Source organism: Bufo gargarizans, chromosome 2, assembly GCF_014858855.1.
Source record: "Bufo gargarizans isolate SCDJY-AF-19 chromosome 2, ASM1485885v1, whole genome shotgun sequence".
Lineage (NCBI taxonomy): Eukaryota > Metazoa > Chordata > Amphibia > Anura > Bufonidae > Bufo > Bufo gargarizans.
This window is the reverse complement of record NC_058081.1, coordinates 720387530-720402399: the sequence shown is the minus strand read 5'-3', so window position 1 is coordinate 720402399 and position 14870 is coordinate 720387530. Positions and strand designations below refer to the sequence as shown.

The following is a 14870-nucleotide window of genomic DNA, read 5'->3' as shown; positions in this document are numbered from 1 at the left end:
CCACACATGTTTGATATCATGATTTTTTTGTTTTTGTTTCAAAAATGTAATAATTGTGTAAAACTTACATAAATAAAAAGAGTATACATATTAGGTATTGCCGCGTCAGTAATAACCTGCTCTATAAAAATATCACATGACCTAACCCCTCAGGTGAATAATTACATTACAAAAAAGTGTAATAGCAAGCAATCAAAAAGTCATACGCACCCTAAAATAGTGCCAATCAAACCGTCATCTCATCCCGCAAAATTCATACCCTACCCAAGATATTTGCCCAAAAACTTAAAAAACGAGGCTTTCAGTTTTTAATACCTAGTGTAGGTGTAGATGGGTTCACTTTTATGGAGTTTCTACTCTAGGGGTACATCAAGGGGAATTCAAATGGGACATGGTGTAAAAAAAAACAGTCCAGCAAAATCTGCCTTCCAAAAACCAAACGGCGCACCTTTCCCTCTACGCCCTACTTTGTGCCCATACAGTAGTTTACGGCCACATATGGGGTGTTTCTGCGAACTACAGAATCGGGGCAATAAATATAGCATTTTGTTTGGCTGTTAACCCTTGATTTGTTACTGGAAAAAATTGATTAAAATGGAAAATTTGCCAAAAAATCATTTGCCATTAACTCTTGTAGAACAGCTAAAGGGTTAACGTTGTTTGTAAAATCAGTTTTGAATACCTTGAGGGGTGTACTTTATAGAATGGGGTCATTTTTGGGTGGTTTCTATTATGTAAGCCTCACAAAGTGACTTCGGACCTGAACTGGTCCCTAAGAAGTGGGTTTTTGAAAATTTCAGAAAAATTTCAAGATTTGCTTCTAAACTTCTAGGCCTTGTAACATCCCCCAAAAATAAAATATCATTCCCAAATTAATCCAAACATGAAGTAGACATATGGGGAATGTAAAGTAATAACTATTTTTGTAGGTATTACTATGTATTATAGAAGTAGAGAAATTGAAACTTGGAAATTTGCATTTTTTAAAAAAAAATTGGGCAAAGTGTTTTAAAGTTATCACCACTTAAAGTGACACTGGTCAGATTTGCAAAAAATGGCCTGGTCCTTAAAGGGCTTCTGTCACCCCACTAAACTGATTAGTTTATTATTTTTTTTGTACTTTTAATCCCTATCCTGCGATATTGCTATACCTTATGTTATTAATAATTTTCGTTCAGTAGATTTAGCAAAAAACTTACTTTTATGATATGCTAATTACCTTTCTACCAGCAAGTAGGCTGGTAGCAGCCGCAGAAAACCTCGCCCTCCTTCTGTTGATTGACAGGGCCAGCCGCGATCTCCTCCTTCGGCCGGCCCTGTCAACATTTCAAAAATTGCGCGCCTGTGTTGATTTGGCGCAGGCGCTCTGAGATAAGTAGGCTCGCCTCCTCAGGACTCCCTCAGTGCGCCTGCGCCGATGACATCACCAAAAGAGAAGACGTCATCGGCGGAGGCGCACTGAGGGAGTGCTGAGGAGGCGAGCCTCCTTGTCTCAGAGCGCCTGCGCCGAATCAACACAGGCGCGCGATTTTTGAAATGCTGACAGGGCCGGCCGGAGGAGGAGATCGCGGCTGGCCCTGTCAATCAACAAGAGGAGGGGGCGATTTTCTGCGGTAATTAGCATATCATAAAAGTAATTTTTTTGCGAAATGTACTGAACGAAAATTATTAATAACATAAGGTATAGCAATATCGCAGGATAGGGATTATAAGTACAAAAAAAAAAAATCAGTTTAGTGGGGTGACAGAAGCCCTTTAAGGTGATATATGGCTGTGTCCTAAAGGGGTTAAGCGATAACTACCATCAGATTTGTGCCCTATATTACTGGGCTATCTTCTCATGTCATGGAATCCCAGTAATAATCAGTCACTCTGTTTTTGTGGCAGTGGAAACGGCTGACAGCGCACAGTGAGACCTCTCTGCTGCCATGGGAACCCATCTGCTCTGGGAATATTTGTATTTTATCGCTGGATATGCCATAACAGGTAAGATCTTTTTCCTTCGATAAAAATCTTAAAGAGTCACTAACTTTCCAAAAACTTTTTTGATATGTCATAGAGACTGGTGAGTGTCTGATGACTGAGACCCCCAAAATCCATACAACGAGGGGAGACAACCACATGTATAGTATGCTTTCTCTGGATAGGTCATCAATTATCACATCTGGTATGGCAGGTAACAGACATGCGGCGCAGAGAGGAGGGAAGGAGGGTGCCCTTTCACAAGGGAGAGGGAGGAGTGGTGACCCCTAACTCACCTAGCACCGGCAAGTGGCTGCCCTGACGTTCCATGACGGGTTGCTCCCCCGTACGCTGATCACGTGCTGCGTCCCTGGCTTACCCTGAAAGAAGCCCTAGGTAGTGAGTAGGGCAGTGAAAGCACTAGTCCTCACCACTGACAACTAGGGTAACAACAGGGAAAGGACAAACAACACAAACACTACATATAATCCCCGAAGGGAGACAACAAACTGGAGAGAACCGGAGATCCGACAGCGCCGGTTCCAACTGCTCCAGCAGCTCCACAGCAACTTCAACTCCACCAGAGGTCAGAATAGATAACCTGGAAGGAAGGTCTATATAATGGCTCCTTCACAGTTTTGATTGAACAAAGAAGCACAGCCATTATGCAGACTTATTTTTTAAAACTCAGGTACACTTTAAAGGGGTTTTCTCATCTCACACAATTGTGGCATATCGCTAGGATATGCCCTCATTGTCTTATAGCTGCGGGTCCCAGTGGCAGTGGCAGCTTCTGATCGGAGCCCCAGCAGTGTAATTGTGGGGCTCCGATCGGTTACCATGGCAGCCAGGACGCTACTGAACCCTGGCTGCCATAGTCAGCTCCCTGCTGCTGTGTGCACAAAGCAGCAGGGGGAGTGTAAAGTCCTATTCACCCTAATAGAGCTCTATTATAGGGAATAGGACAAGAGTTCTAGCCCCTAAGGGGGCTAATAGTATAATAAAAAAGTACAAAAAACACAAACACTAAAATATTAAGTATACATGAAAAAGAAAGATTTACAAAAAAAAGCTGGCTTTTTTTCGAATAAAAATGCACAGAATATGGGTATAAAATATTGGCCTGAAAGTTCAGAGATTATCGGTATTGGCTCTAATAAATCAATATCGGTCGATCTCTAGCTCTGAGTGCCTAAAATAACAGGGTAGGTAGTGCTGGAGCGAAGTGCAAACATGGCGCCTGCTTATTCGTGCGGTGGGCGTCATGGCTGGCGGGTCTCTGCTGTTTCAAACAGCAGAGACCCACGGCTAATGACTGACACCGGCAATAATGTCAATCACCATCATTAAAGCCTTTAGATGCTGTGATCAAGTGAGATTACGGCATCTAAAGCTTGCGCTTCTTACTGGTATCCTCTGCAGCCAATGAGGATGCTGGTAATTGATTTCAATGCACTGGGTCCTGTTGAAGAGACCCAGGGCAATGAATCTGGATTTCTTATTTTGCCCAGCAGATGGCAGTCCGACATAAGAAATGAGCAATTCTGAACAATTAATACCGGTAGATCTAAAAAATCCATGATTGTTCAGAATAAAAAAAAAAAAAAAAAAAAGGATTTTGTAGCCTCAAATGCGAGCTTCAAAATCATAAAAAAGTTTTTAAAAACTGTTAAAAAATATATTTAAAAAAATATAAAAGTTTAAATCACTCCTTCTTTCTGTAGAATAAGATAATAAATACAGAAATAACAAAAAATATATAAAAATCATTGGTATCACCATTACCGAAAACACCCATAATATTAAGATATAAAAATATTTTTCCATTACGGCCAATGTCGTAACAGAAAAAAAGGGTAAAAATGGCCAATTTGCCATTTTTTCATTTCTTCTTTTTTTATAAAATGTGATCAAAAAGTCACACACACTCCAAAATGGTATCAAGAAAAACTATAGATTGTCTCGCAAAAAATGAGCAACTAACTTAATGCAGACATTCTAGAAAGATTTGCTCTTATTCTTTTCATCAGGTATTGAGCCTGGCTCATCAGGGAGACAATTGTCATGAGGTCTATAAGTTTAGAATACACATAGGCTATGGCGAGTTGCCCATGCTCTCTATCTCGTTATATACACAAGGTTGCACCCCTCTGTGGACTTGATTCATAAACCATTCCCTGTAATATTGTCACACTGCATCTCACATATACATATATACCCTAAAAATGGTGCCATTAAAAATAATCCCGTCCAACAAAAAACAAACCCACTTAGAGCTACACTGATGAAAAAAAATATGGCTCTTGGAAATGTGACAATGCAAAAAGTGTTTGGCCAATAAGGACCAAAATACAATAGATGACAACCTCAACCTGGTCCTCTTACCTCTCCAATTTAATTTGGTAAAATATGTTATTTGTTAATTTTTTCAACACATACAAGAGTGGTTGCCATGACATGCAACAATTAGGAGAACAACAGTCATTTTTTATCAAAGTGATTGTGCTTGCTTTAGGCATTTTTCACATGTCCATGATTACATCCATGACAATATGGTCCATAATTCATCTGTGAAGACATTCATGACGGATCAATGTTTGGTCCATGTGTTTTCTACTCTCCATTTGTCATTCATATTCCACAGACACTGCTAGTCTGAAAATTAAATTCCAGAGCATCTCCTAGCAACAATCCATGAAAACAATAGACCAAACATGGACTCCATACGTGTTATGCCCGTGATTTTTACGGAAACCTAGACTATTGTTGAGGGCTGTAATCAGGGAGAGGGAGTGAGAACTGGTCACAATCAGGTGTATTTGCTGGCAGGTTATGCCAGGTTATGCTAAATTCACACGTCAGTGTTTTGGTCAGTGATTTCCATCAGTAATTGTGAGCCAAAACCAGGAGTGGAGCCACCAGATATGAGTGGTCGGCACTGGCAGTGGGCACAGTACACTCTGTGCGCCTGACGTTTATCATCACTGCAAAAATATGGCATTGTCACACCTACGTAAGTGTTAGTGAAAGGCCGGTATTACAGCATCAGAGTGTGTAGTTCAAATATGTTTCACTGCAAAAATTGCATTTATAACCATTGTAAATCCTCATTCTCAGTGTGCAGTGTGACTGGGGAAGGGGAAGGATTTAGGACATTTAATTGCATCTCTGATTGAGTAGTATTATAGAGGCTCACCTGTCTGAAAAGTAGCATGTACGTGAATATGTGTATATATATATCCTTAGATACCACTCTGTAGTCTAACGCATAACAAGAAAGTATTGTCTCAGGTGGTTGCTAAAAATACAACAGTAGTTCATCAAGATTCCTTAAAGAGGACCTTTCACTGATCCTGACATTGTGAACTAAGAATACAGACATGGAGAGCGGCGCCTGGGGATCTCACTGCACTTACTATTATCCCTGGGCGCCGCTCCGTTCTCCCGCTATGTCCTCCGGTATCTCCGGTCACAAAGTTATAGTAGGCGGAGTCTGCCCTTGTTCTGCTCTAGCGCTGGCCAATCGCATTGCAGAGCTCACAGCCTGGGAGAAAATAACCTCCCAGGATGTGAGCTCTGCGCTGCGATTGGCCAGCGCTAGAGCAGAACAAGGGCAGACTCCGCCTACCATAACTTAGTGACTGAAATCTCTGCCTACTATAACTTAGTGAGCGGAGGTACCGGAGGGAATAGCGGGAGAATGGAGCGGCGCCCAGGGATAATAGTAAGTGCAGTGAGATCCCTGGGCGCTGCTGCACATGTCTGTATACTTAGTTCACAGTGTAATAATCGGGGAAAGGGTCTCTTTAATGCATAGATCCATGTAGATAGTTTGCAATATGTCAATAAATCCGTATTGGAGTAGTTAGATGGTTAAAAAATAGTTAGCAAGTTGTTAAGAAGAGGATAAGACGATGTCCACATAGGGTTGTCTGCACTATAATGCAAAAATCCAAACTAAGTCTGTTGACGTATATTAAATATAGCGGATATGGTATCCAAAATGTTGCTCACTTTCCTCTTCTTGTTAGTCGGGGTTAGTCGATATATATTATCCATCGCTACTACGTGGCATCCCACGTGGGCGGATGGGTACATGTGATTTTACTTTACCTCTCCCTTGGAGGATCGGAGGTAGTTGGAGCCCTATCTCCCAGGTCTACCGCTCTGTGCTGTTAGGCCATCTCACGTGGTCCCTTGGTTCAAAGTTTGAGATGGTCACGTGTGTCGGCACAGCGTCTATGATCTTGCGCTTATGATCCTGCCGTTAAAAGGTATCGGGAGGAGCGTTCCACAGCGGCTTGGTTTATTCTAAATATCCATAATTATATAGTGGAGGAGATAGTCCACCATTGCAGGTATAAAACAGCAAACGCGTTTCGGAGTACAGCTTACTCCTTCCTCAGTGGTTACCTGCTTAATCATAATCTCCCACAAGTGTTGTGATCATGGAGTTATGGTCATTGCTAAAACCCGTGCTGAACCCGCGGATTCTATGTTCATATCTCCCTTTCCTTTTATATTCTTGCAAATCTAGTTTATAGGTTATCTATAATGTGTGTATTTGCAACTTCTCCCAAAAAACACCATTGCATTTTTGGTTCGATTCTGATGCATTTTTTCACAATATTGTGATTTTCATATAGAGAGATGTTGTTTCAGTTTTTTATGTGTAGTGCTGTACAGTGCTGTACACCCCTAACACATCCATACAACCTGAGACACAGGATTATGAATCAGACACGAGAACACAATCCACATTCACCAATCCAGATCACCATATGTAAGAAACACATATCAACAACAAACAACACACAATTTCAGGCAAGAGCACCCTCAGACAAAGTATCACAAAAAACAGGAGCAAGAAAAAGGAAACAGAAGATACGAAGGGGACAGGGAAAGAAGAAACAATCACAACAGATAGGAGACAATACCAATAATCACGATGCAATAGTTAACCTAAGCTCCACTGTACTCACTGATGCACAAACCAAACTTTTGAATAAAGGTCTGAAATTTGCACAAACATCCAAAATAAATAAATAAATAAATTTGATATATATATATATATATATATATATACATTTTTTATATATAAATATATATATATATATATATATATATATAAATCATTAGAAAATTATGCCTAAAGAAATATTTCCTAAAAATTTCAACAAGCCACAAAGTTACTCCTCCAGATAAATATATACATACAGGGTTGAGACCAAAGTCCCCCAAAAATTCCTAGACAAGAAATAAGTCAAGAATTAGCATCATTTCGAAAAAGTGTAGAAGGTGACTTGAGAAGAATAAAACATGTATCCAGGAGACACAACAATTTACCCAATGGTGAAATTCAAGCAATCAAACAATTGCAAAAGGAAGAAAATATAGTGATACGACCAGCGGATAAAGGGGGGAGGGGGGTTGATCGTAATTTTAGAGACCAAAAAATACAATGAGGAATGCAAAAAACTATTGGCAGACATATCAACATATAAGAAATTAAATAATAGTCCAAAGAAGGAATTTGAGTACTGTCAGAAGGGACTAGATAACAAAATACTTTTAGATAGGGAATACCAATTTATTTTAAACACTAAACAGATAATACCGGTCTTTTACTGTTTACCCAAAATCCATAAGAACCAAACTGCCCCCCCCCCCCCCCAGAAAGCTCAGTTATCTCAGGTATTGGCTCTCTAACATCGAATTTGTCTCAATATATCGATAAATTGTTACAGCCCACGGTCAAAAACATAAAATCATATGCCAAGGCTACCACACACATCATCAAGATAATAGAAAAACTAAAATGTGAACCTCATTGGCATATTGGCACTCTTGATGTACACTTTTTATATACCATTATCGACCATACTTAAGGCATAGAATCCATGAAGTCACAGTTACAGAGGGATGGCAGATTATGTTTAGATCAGGTTGAATACTTAGCAGAAGGAGTAGAATTCATCTTGACACACAATTATTTTTTCTTTGAATCAGGTTTTTACCTCCAGACCAGGCGCACGGCCATGGGGACCAGGTTTGCCCCCAGTCATGCCAATTTATTATCAGTTCCAGACTGGGGACAGATGATATTATTTTCATTTGGCAAAAAGGAGAGAGTGAACAAAACACCTTCTTAGAAGAAATGAACATAAACCCATACAACTTACAATTTACATAAAAAATAAGTCATCAGTTGAATTTCTGGATTTGCGGATCACAGTTGACCAAGATAGACTAATATGCAGCACATATCAGAAACCAACCACCAAAAATGGATACATTATGTACATGAGCTGCCATCTACCAAGATGGCTCCTCAATATTCCCTCGGGTCAATACCGCCTGTGGCGAAACCAACCTCGCCACTGGGTTTTGGAGGGGGCTGTTTAAAAGCCTCTTGCCTCAGGATTATGGCCCATAGTAACTTTTAAACCCCTGAACCTATTCCAGGGAATTTTGGATAGGTTTGTCCCCCAAGTTATACTGTTTAAATTGATGTAAGTTATATGTATGGACAATGTAACCTCACAAAGTTGTAACAACTTATAATAAGTGTAACTTGTCAGCTTGGGAGGAATATGCTGGGTGTGGTTCTATTGTCCCATTGTCCCATTGTGTGTTTAAATGGTGATGTCTGTCCTGTTGTCTTCACATGCGTATTGGTGATCTCCCCTTTGTCCTGAGAGATAATTGGATTGTCTTCGGTCGTCTCCCAGGCAGAGAGAAGGAAACCATGATGCATTGTGGGGATATGTTGTATCTGTTCTGTGTCGCAGTCTCCCTTCTGGTCCTCTAGGGGGCGGGAACGATTGGTTGCTGTATTTACATTGTGTGTGTTGTGAATTACTGATTGGTTGGATTTCAAAACCCAGTGGGCAGTACTATGTTTGGTTTTTATCAATAAAAGAGGCTGTACTTGAAGTACAGTCAGAGCACTGCTTGACCCTCAACACGGAGCCTTGTCTCGTTATTGGGGGGATTCCCTGTATGCTGTTGGAGACTGATTGCCAGGAGTGTAAGCTGACGGATACGCTTTTCCTGTTCGTCTGCCGGCAGCTATTTGCGAGGTTCCAGTTTGGAGTGCTATTTTGTATCCAGTTCGGGAGGTTGGTGTTCTGCAGTAGCTGTGCCTGTCTCTCGGAAAGGGGCATATCGCCTGAACGGATTTTAACCCCTTGTCTGCTGAAACTGTGCCGTTACATTGGTGGCAAGCAGCGGGATCGTTCCTACAGCCAGAAGGACAGCTACAGGAGACACCATTTCTGTGGATTCTACAATTTAAGGGCAGCGCATGTCTCAGTACAGCGACCCTAAAAGCACCAGGATGGAACCAGCAGTGGAGTACAGATACTCTGTGGAGGAATTTGACCGTATGATGTGGTTGCGGCTGAACTTCTTCGGACCCAATCCAGCTGAGAAATACGTGAAGTTCGTGAGGACTCTAGTGTCTAAGACCCTACTATACCGGGCAGAAGGTGATGGTCAGCTGCCACGTTGGGTGGACCTCCATCGGAAGTTACGGTTGCGGGACAGTGGGAGCCCAGTCTCCATTCCCCAGCGGCAGTGTGAAGTGCAGGGAGGGGAGAGCAGCGGCCTCCCTCCCCAGCGGCAGGCTGAGTTACAGGGGGCAGAGGTAGTTGTTCCTGCCCCCCAGCAGCAGCATGATTTTTTGGGAATTGGGAGCCTAGTCTCCATTCCTCAGCGGCAGTGTGAAGTGCAGGGAGGGGAGAGCAGCGGCCTCCCTCCCCAGCGGCAGGCTGAGTTACAGGGGGCAGAGGTAGTTGTTCCTGCCCCCCAGCAGCAGAGTGATATGCCGGGAAGGCAGTGTGAAGTGCAGGGAGAGGAGAGCAACGTCCTCCCTCCCCAGCGGCAGGCTGAGTTACAGGGGGCAGAGGTAGTTGTTCCTGCCCCCCAGCAGCAGCATGATTTTTTGGGAATTGGGAGCCTAGTCTCCATTCCCCAGCGACAGGCGGAGTTACAGGGGGCAGAGACAGTCGGTCCTGTCCCCCAGCAGCAGAGTGTCCTACAGGGAATAGAGAGCCCAGTCTCCTTTACCCAGCAACAGGACACTGTATTGGGAGCGGAGGCGGTCGGTCGCCCTCCCCAGCGGCTGGAAGTATGTATGGGAGAGGAGCACGTTACCCCCTCTTCCCAGCGGCAGCTTAACGCACCAGGGGGAGACAGTAAGCCCCACAACTGTGCAGATGGGACCGTGGTCTCTGCACTTACAGCACAGGGGGTAGGGACAGTCGGTCCTGTCCCCCAGCAACAGGGCTGTTTAGCCAAAGGGGAGACAGTCAGTTTCCCCCTCCAACAACCAGACTCCAACCAGGCTTCTTCCGTGGTAACGCTGGCACCAGGGCAGAGTACCGCTGATCCCTGCCCACAAAGCAACCTCCACTCCAAGCCAGGGAGCAACTCAAAGACCGGGAGTACCAGCTACAAATATAATCTTGGTGGATTCACTGGACAGAGACAGGCTACGAAATTCAGCAGGTCCAGTATTTTGTTGTGGGTGGCCTGCCAGACTAACCCAGGTACCGACCGGCGTGAGGTCAGGTATCTGGTTAGTCTTCCCTGGGGGGGGGAGATGTGTGGCGAAACCAACCTCGCCACTGGGTTTTGGAGGGGGCTGTTTAAAAGCCTCTTGCCTCAGGATTATGGCCCATAGTAACTTTTAAACCCCTGAACCTATTCCAGGGAATTTTGGATAGGTTTGTCCCCCAAGTTATACTGTTTAAATTGATGTAAGTTATATGTATGGACAATGTAACCTCACAAAGTTGTAACAACTTATAATAAGTGTAACTTGTCAGCTTGGGAGGAATATGCTGGGTGTGGTTCTATTGTCCCATTGTCCCATTGTGTGTTTAAATGGTGATGTCTGTCCTGTTGTCTCCACATGTGTATTGGTGATCTCCCCTTTGTCCTGAGAGATAATTGGATTGTCTTCGGTCGTCTCCCAGGCAGAGAGGAGGAAACCATGATGCATTGTGGGGATATGTTGTATCTGTTCTGTGTCGCAGTCTCCCTTCTGGTCCTCTAGGGGGCGGGAACGATTGGTTGCTGTACTTACATTGTGTGTGTTGTGAATTACTGATTGGTTGGATTTCAAAACCCTGTGGGCAGTACTATGTTTGGTTTTTATCAATAAAAGAGGCTGTACTTGAAGTACAGTCAGAGCACTGCCTGACCCTCAACACGGAGCCTTGTCTCGTTATTGGGGGGATTCCCTGTATGCTGTTGGAGACTGATTGCCAGGAGTGTAAGCTGACGGATACGCTTTTCCTGTTCGTCTGCCGGCAGCTATTTGCGAGGTTCCAGTTTGGAGTGCTATTTTGTATCCAGTTCGGGAGGTTGGTGTTCTGCAGTAGCTGTGCCTGTCTCTCGGAAAGGGGCATATCGCCTGAACGGATTTTAACCCCTTGTCTGCGGAAACGGTCCGTTACACCGCCGTATTAAACTGAACTGTGCCCCCAATAAACAATTTGAGGAAGAAGCTAGAATAAAAGAACAATTTTTGATTAAAGAGTATCCGCTTAATACAATTGGAACATCGCTATCCAAGATAAGGGAATTAGACCACCAATTTTTCTTCATAACCAATGATATTACAACAAAAATACCATTCGCATCATTCTGCCCTTTAGCTCACAATACAAAAAAGTATAGATAATTATTAGACAACATTAACATTTCATTTTGGATGATAAAATGATTGGCCCCCCTACTAACCACAACCCCACAAATTACGAAAGCCCCCAATTTGGGTCTGAAGGTGACACCGTCAATTAAATCCTGTAAGAAAGAGAGACAAACAGTACAAAAATGGCTGAATATAGAAGGTTTTTACCGTTGTGATCAATGCAACAATTGTAAAACGACAACCTTCCCAAAGAAAACAGAACAAATAATCTCCACACAAAATGGCCACACACATGAGATTGGGGAATTCCTGACATGTAATTCCACCAACGTCATATACGTTAGCCAATGTCCATGTGGCAAACAATACATAGGTCGAACCAAGAGAACTTTGAAAAAAATTGCTGAACACATAACGAATATTAAAAATGGATATAGGAAACATACCTTGTCGGATCATTTTAGACGGTACCACAACCAAAATCCAAAGGGTCTCACCTTCTCAGCCTTAGAACAAGTAGGAAGATACTGGAGACGGGGGGGGGGGGGGGGGGGAGATCACATAAAAAGAATGTCAAGATTAGAATCCAGGAGAATTTTAGAATTTAATACATTGGTACCAAATGGACTCAACACTGAACTAGAAATGTTCAGCTTCATATAGGGACCTGGGTTGCCCTTCCCTGATGGAAAATCAGATGCCTGGCTGTTTATCAGCGCTCCGATCTCCCCTTGAAGGAGGGCCCCCAATCTCACAAACTTCCCAATTGCTCAATTATGTTTTCCAATTGTGTGCCCATCCCGTCCAACAAAATGTTCTCTATGTTGAACCTGAGGCTATGGGGTTGCCCAAGCTGTGATATCAGCGCTCAGATCTCCCCTTGGACGAGGACCCCCACCTATACCCACATGCATCCAGGAATATTCTGGAATTAACTGAAAATATCTATAAATAATATAATGATTCTGAAACATATAGTTCCCAAAAAAAAACACGCATCAGAATCGCACCAAAAATGCAATGGTGTTTTTTGGGGGAGAATATATAAACTAGATAACCTATAAACTAGATTTGCAAGAATATAAAAGGAAAGGGAGATATGAACATAGAATCCGCGGGTTCAGCGCGGGTTTTAGCAATAATCACAACTCCAGATTTTCGGAATAACCACTTGTCCCAGAGGACTATAAAAAAAAGGGAGATTAATGAATACGCAGGTAACCACTGAGGAAGGAGTAAGCTGTACTCCGAAACGCGTTTGCTGTTTTATACCTGCAATGGTGGACTATCTCCTCCACTATATAATTATGGATATTTAGAATAAATAACCCTAACAATATCTGTATACAGACGCCGCCGTGAAACGCTCCTCCCGATGCCTTTTAACAGCAGGATCGTAAGCGCAAGATCATAGACGCTGTTCCGGCACACGTGACCATCTCAAACTTTGAACCAAGGGACCACGTGAGACGCCTAACGCGAACAGCACAGAGCGGCAGAGCCGGGAGATAGGGTTCCAACTACCTCCGATCCTCCAAGGGAGAGGTAAAGTAAAATCACATGTACCCATCCGCCCACGTGGGATGCCACGTAGTAGCAGTGGATAATATATCGGCTAACCCCGACTAACAACAGGAGGAAAGTGAGCAACATTTTGGATACCATATCCGCTATATTTAATGAACGCCAACAGACTTAGTTTGGATTATTGCATTATAGTGGAGACAACCCTATGTGGACATCGTCTTATCCTCTTTTTAACCACTCGCTAACCATTTCTTAACCATCTAACTACTCCAATACGGATTTATTGACATATTAATCTATGCATTAAGGAATTTTGAAGAACTACTGTTGTATTTTTGGCAACCTCCGGAGACAATACTTTCTTGTTATGCGTTAGACTACAGAGTGATATCTAAAGACATGCATATACACATATTCACGTACATGCTACTTTTCATTTATTATTTTTTATGTATTGATATTCATATTTATTATTTTATCAATTGTTTATTGATGTTTTTTATAGAGATCTAATAAATTATTTGTACCCGTTGTCTGCGGGTGGCCACAGATATTGAGTGCCTGCCCTCATCAATTTTTATTTTTATTGCATCTCTGTCTTTAAATTACCGAACACACATTACCGTTCAAAAACCTGTTACTTTTTGTTTCTAGGCCTAATAATAAATTGTCTGAAATACAGAAGACTGCAAAACGAAAGACCCAGGCATCCTCCCGCCAGAGTCAGAAAGTGGGTAGTATCACAAGCCATTGAGGAAGTAGTAAGAGCAGTAGAGTTAGTAGTAGCAGCAGTAGTAGCACAAGTAGTATACCACACAGTAGTAGCAGTAGTAGGCCGCTGTTATTCAACATTATCGTTGAGGATGTGAAAGAAATGAAGTGGTTAATGAACATGAATTGTGCTAATTTCTGCTCACATCTGCTTATGAGTCACAAAGAGCGCGATTTTTATAGACCGCAAGGAAAGAGGGACTGATGAAGTCAGAAATATTTTAGTGACCATTGTGTTAAACAGCATCCATTTTGTATCTCTATGTTTCTTTGCGGCGAGTGACTAAACGTAGCTTGCATCTCTTCTAGTTATTTGCTTTGTGATTATTACTTTGATTTCGCTGTATTTTCAAGAAACTGCTGAGCTAGGCAAATTAGCATCACATTTTGAAAAGGGATATTTACAAGAACAGTGACCTCAGACGTGGATATAATTATGACATAATTATAAATGTAACATATATATTTTTGATCACTTTGATCTGCATCCATGATTGGTCATTGTAATCTTTAGTATGTAAGGGGGTGTGCCCCCAGACTTTGAAATAAAAAGGACCTCCTGGGACACACCCAGACAGAGGCTCCAATGTATATGTCTGGTGTCTGTCTGATCTTCTTGTCGCTCCCTCTGGTGACAGGGGTCTATCTCTATCACCAGGGGGAGATACCGACATGAGCAACTGGTAAATCCTACAGTGACAAGGACAACAAGGATGAGATTGTTGATTGGATGGCTTACTTCTCCTCTCAGTCACAACAAGACGTAGAAGTCACTTCTGAGCCTGATACTGTGCCTTGGAGCCAGGCGTCACAGCAGGGCCAATGTTCGGGTAAGGGGGGGGGCAGGCCCCCATTCCAAAATGGGGCCCCCTGCTATGCTGCACAGACACATGTGGAAAAGAGCTGATGGCTGCACCTGAGAAGAGCACAGACAGCACAGCAAGGAGCG

At 42.6% G+C, this 14870-nt stretch overlaps 1 long non-coding RNA gene across 1 annotated transcript; it reads left to right on the top strand.

The window, feature by feature from the left end:
• The first annotated feature begins 1872 nt into the window (after positions 1 to 1872).
• On the top strand, positions 1873 to 14514 carry LOC122927115. Its single transcript, XR_006387760.1, has 2 exons — positions 1873 to 1986; positions 13805 to 14514. It is a non-coding gene; the product is annotated as an uncharacterized LOC122927115 (long non-coding RNA).
• The last annotated feature ends 356 nt before the right edge of the window (positions 14515 to 14870 follow it).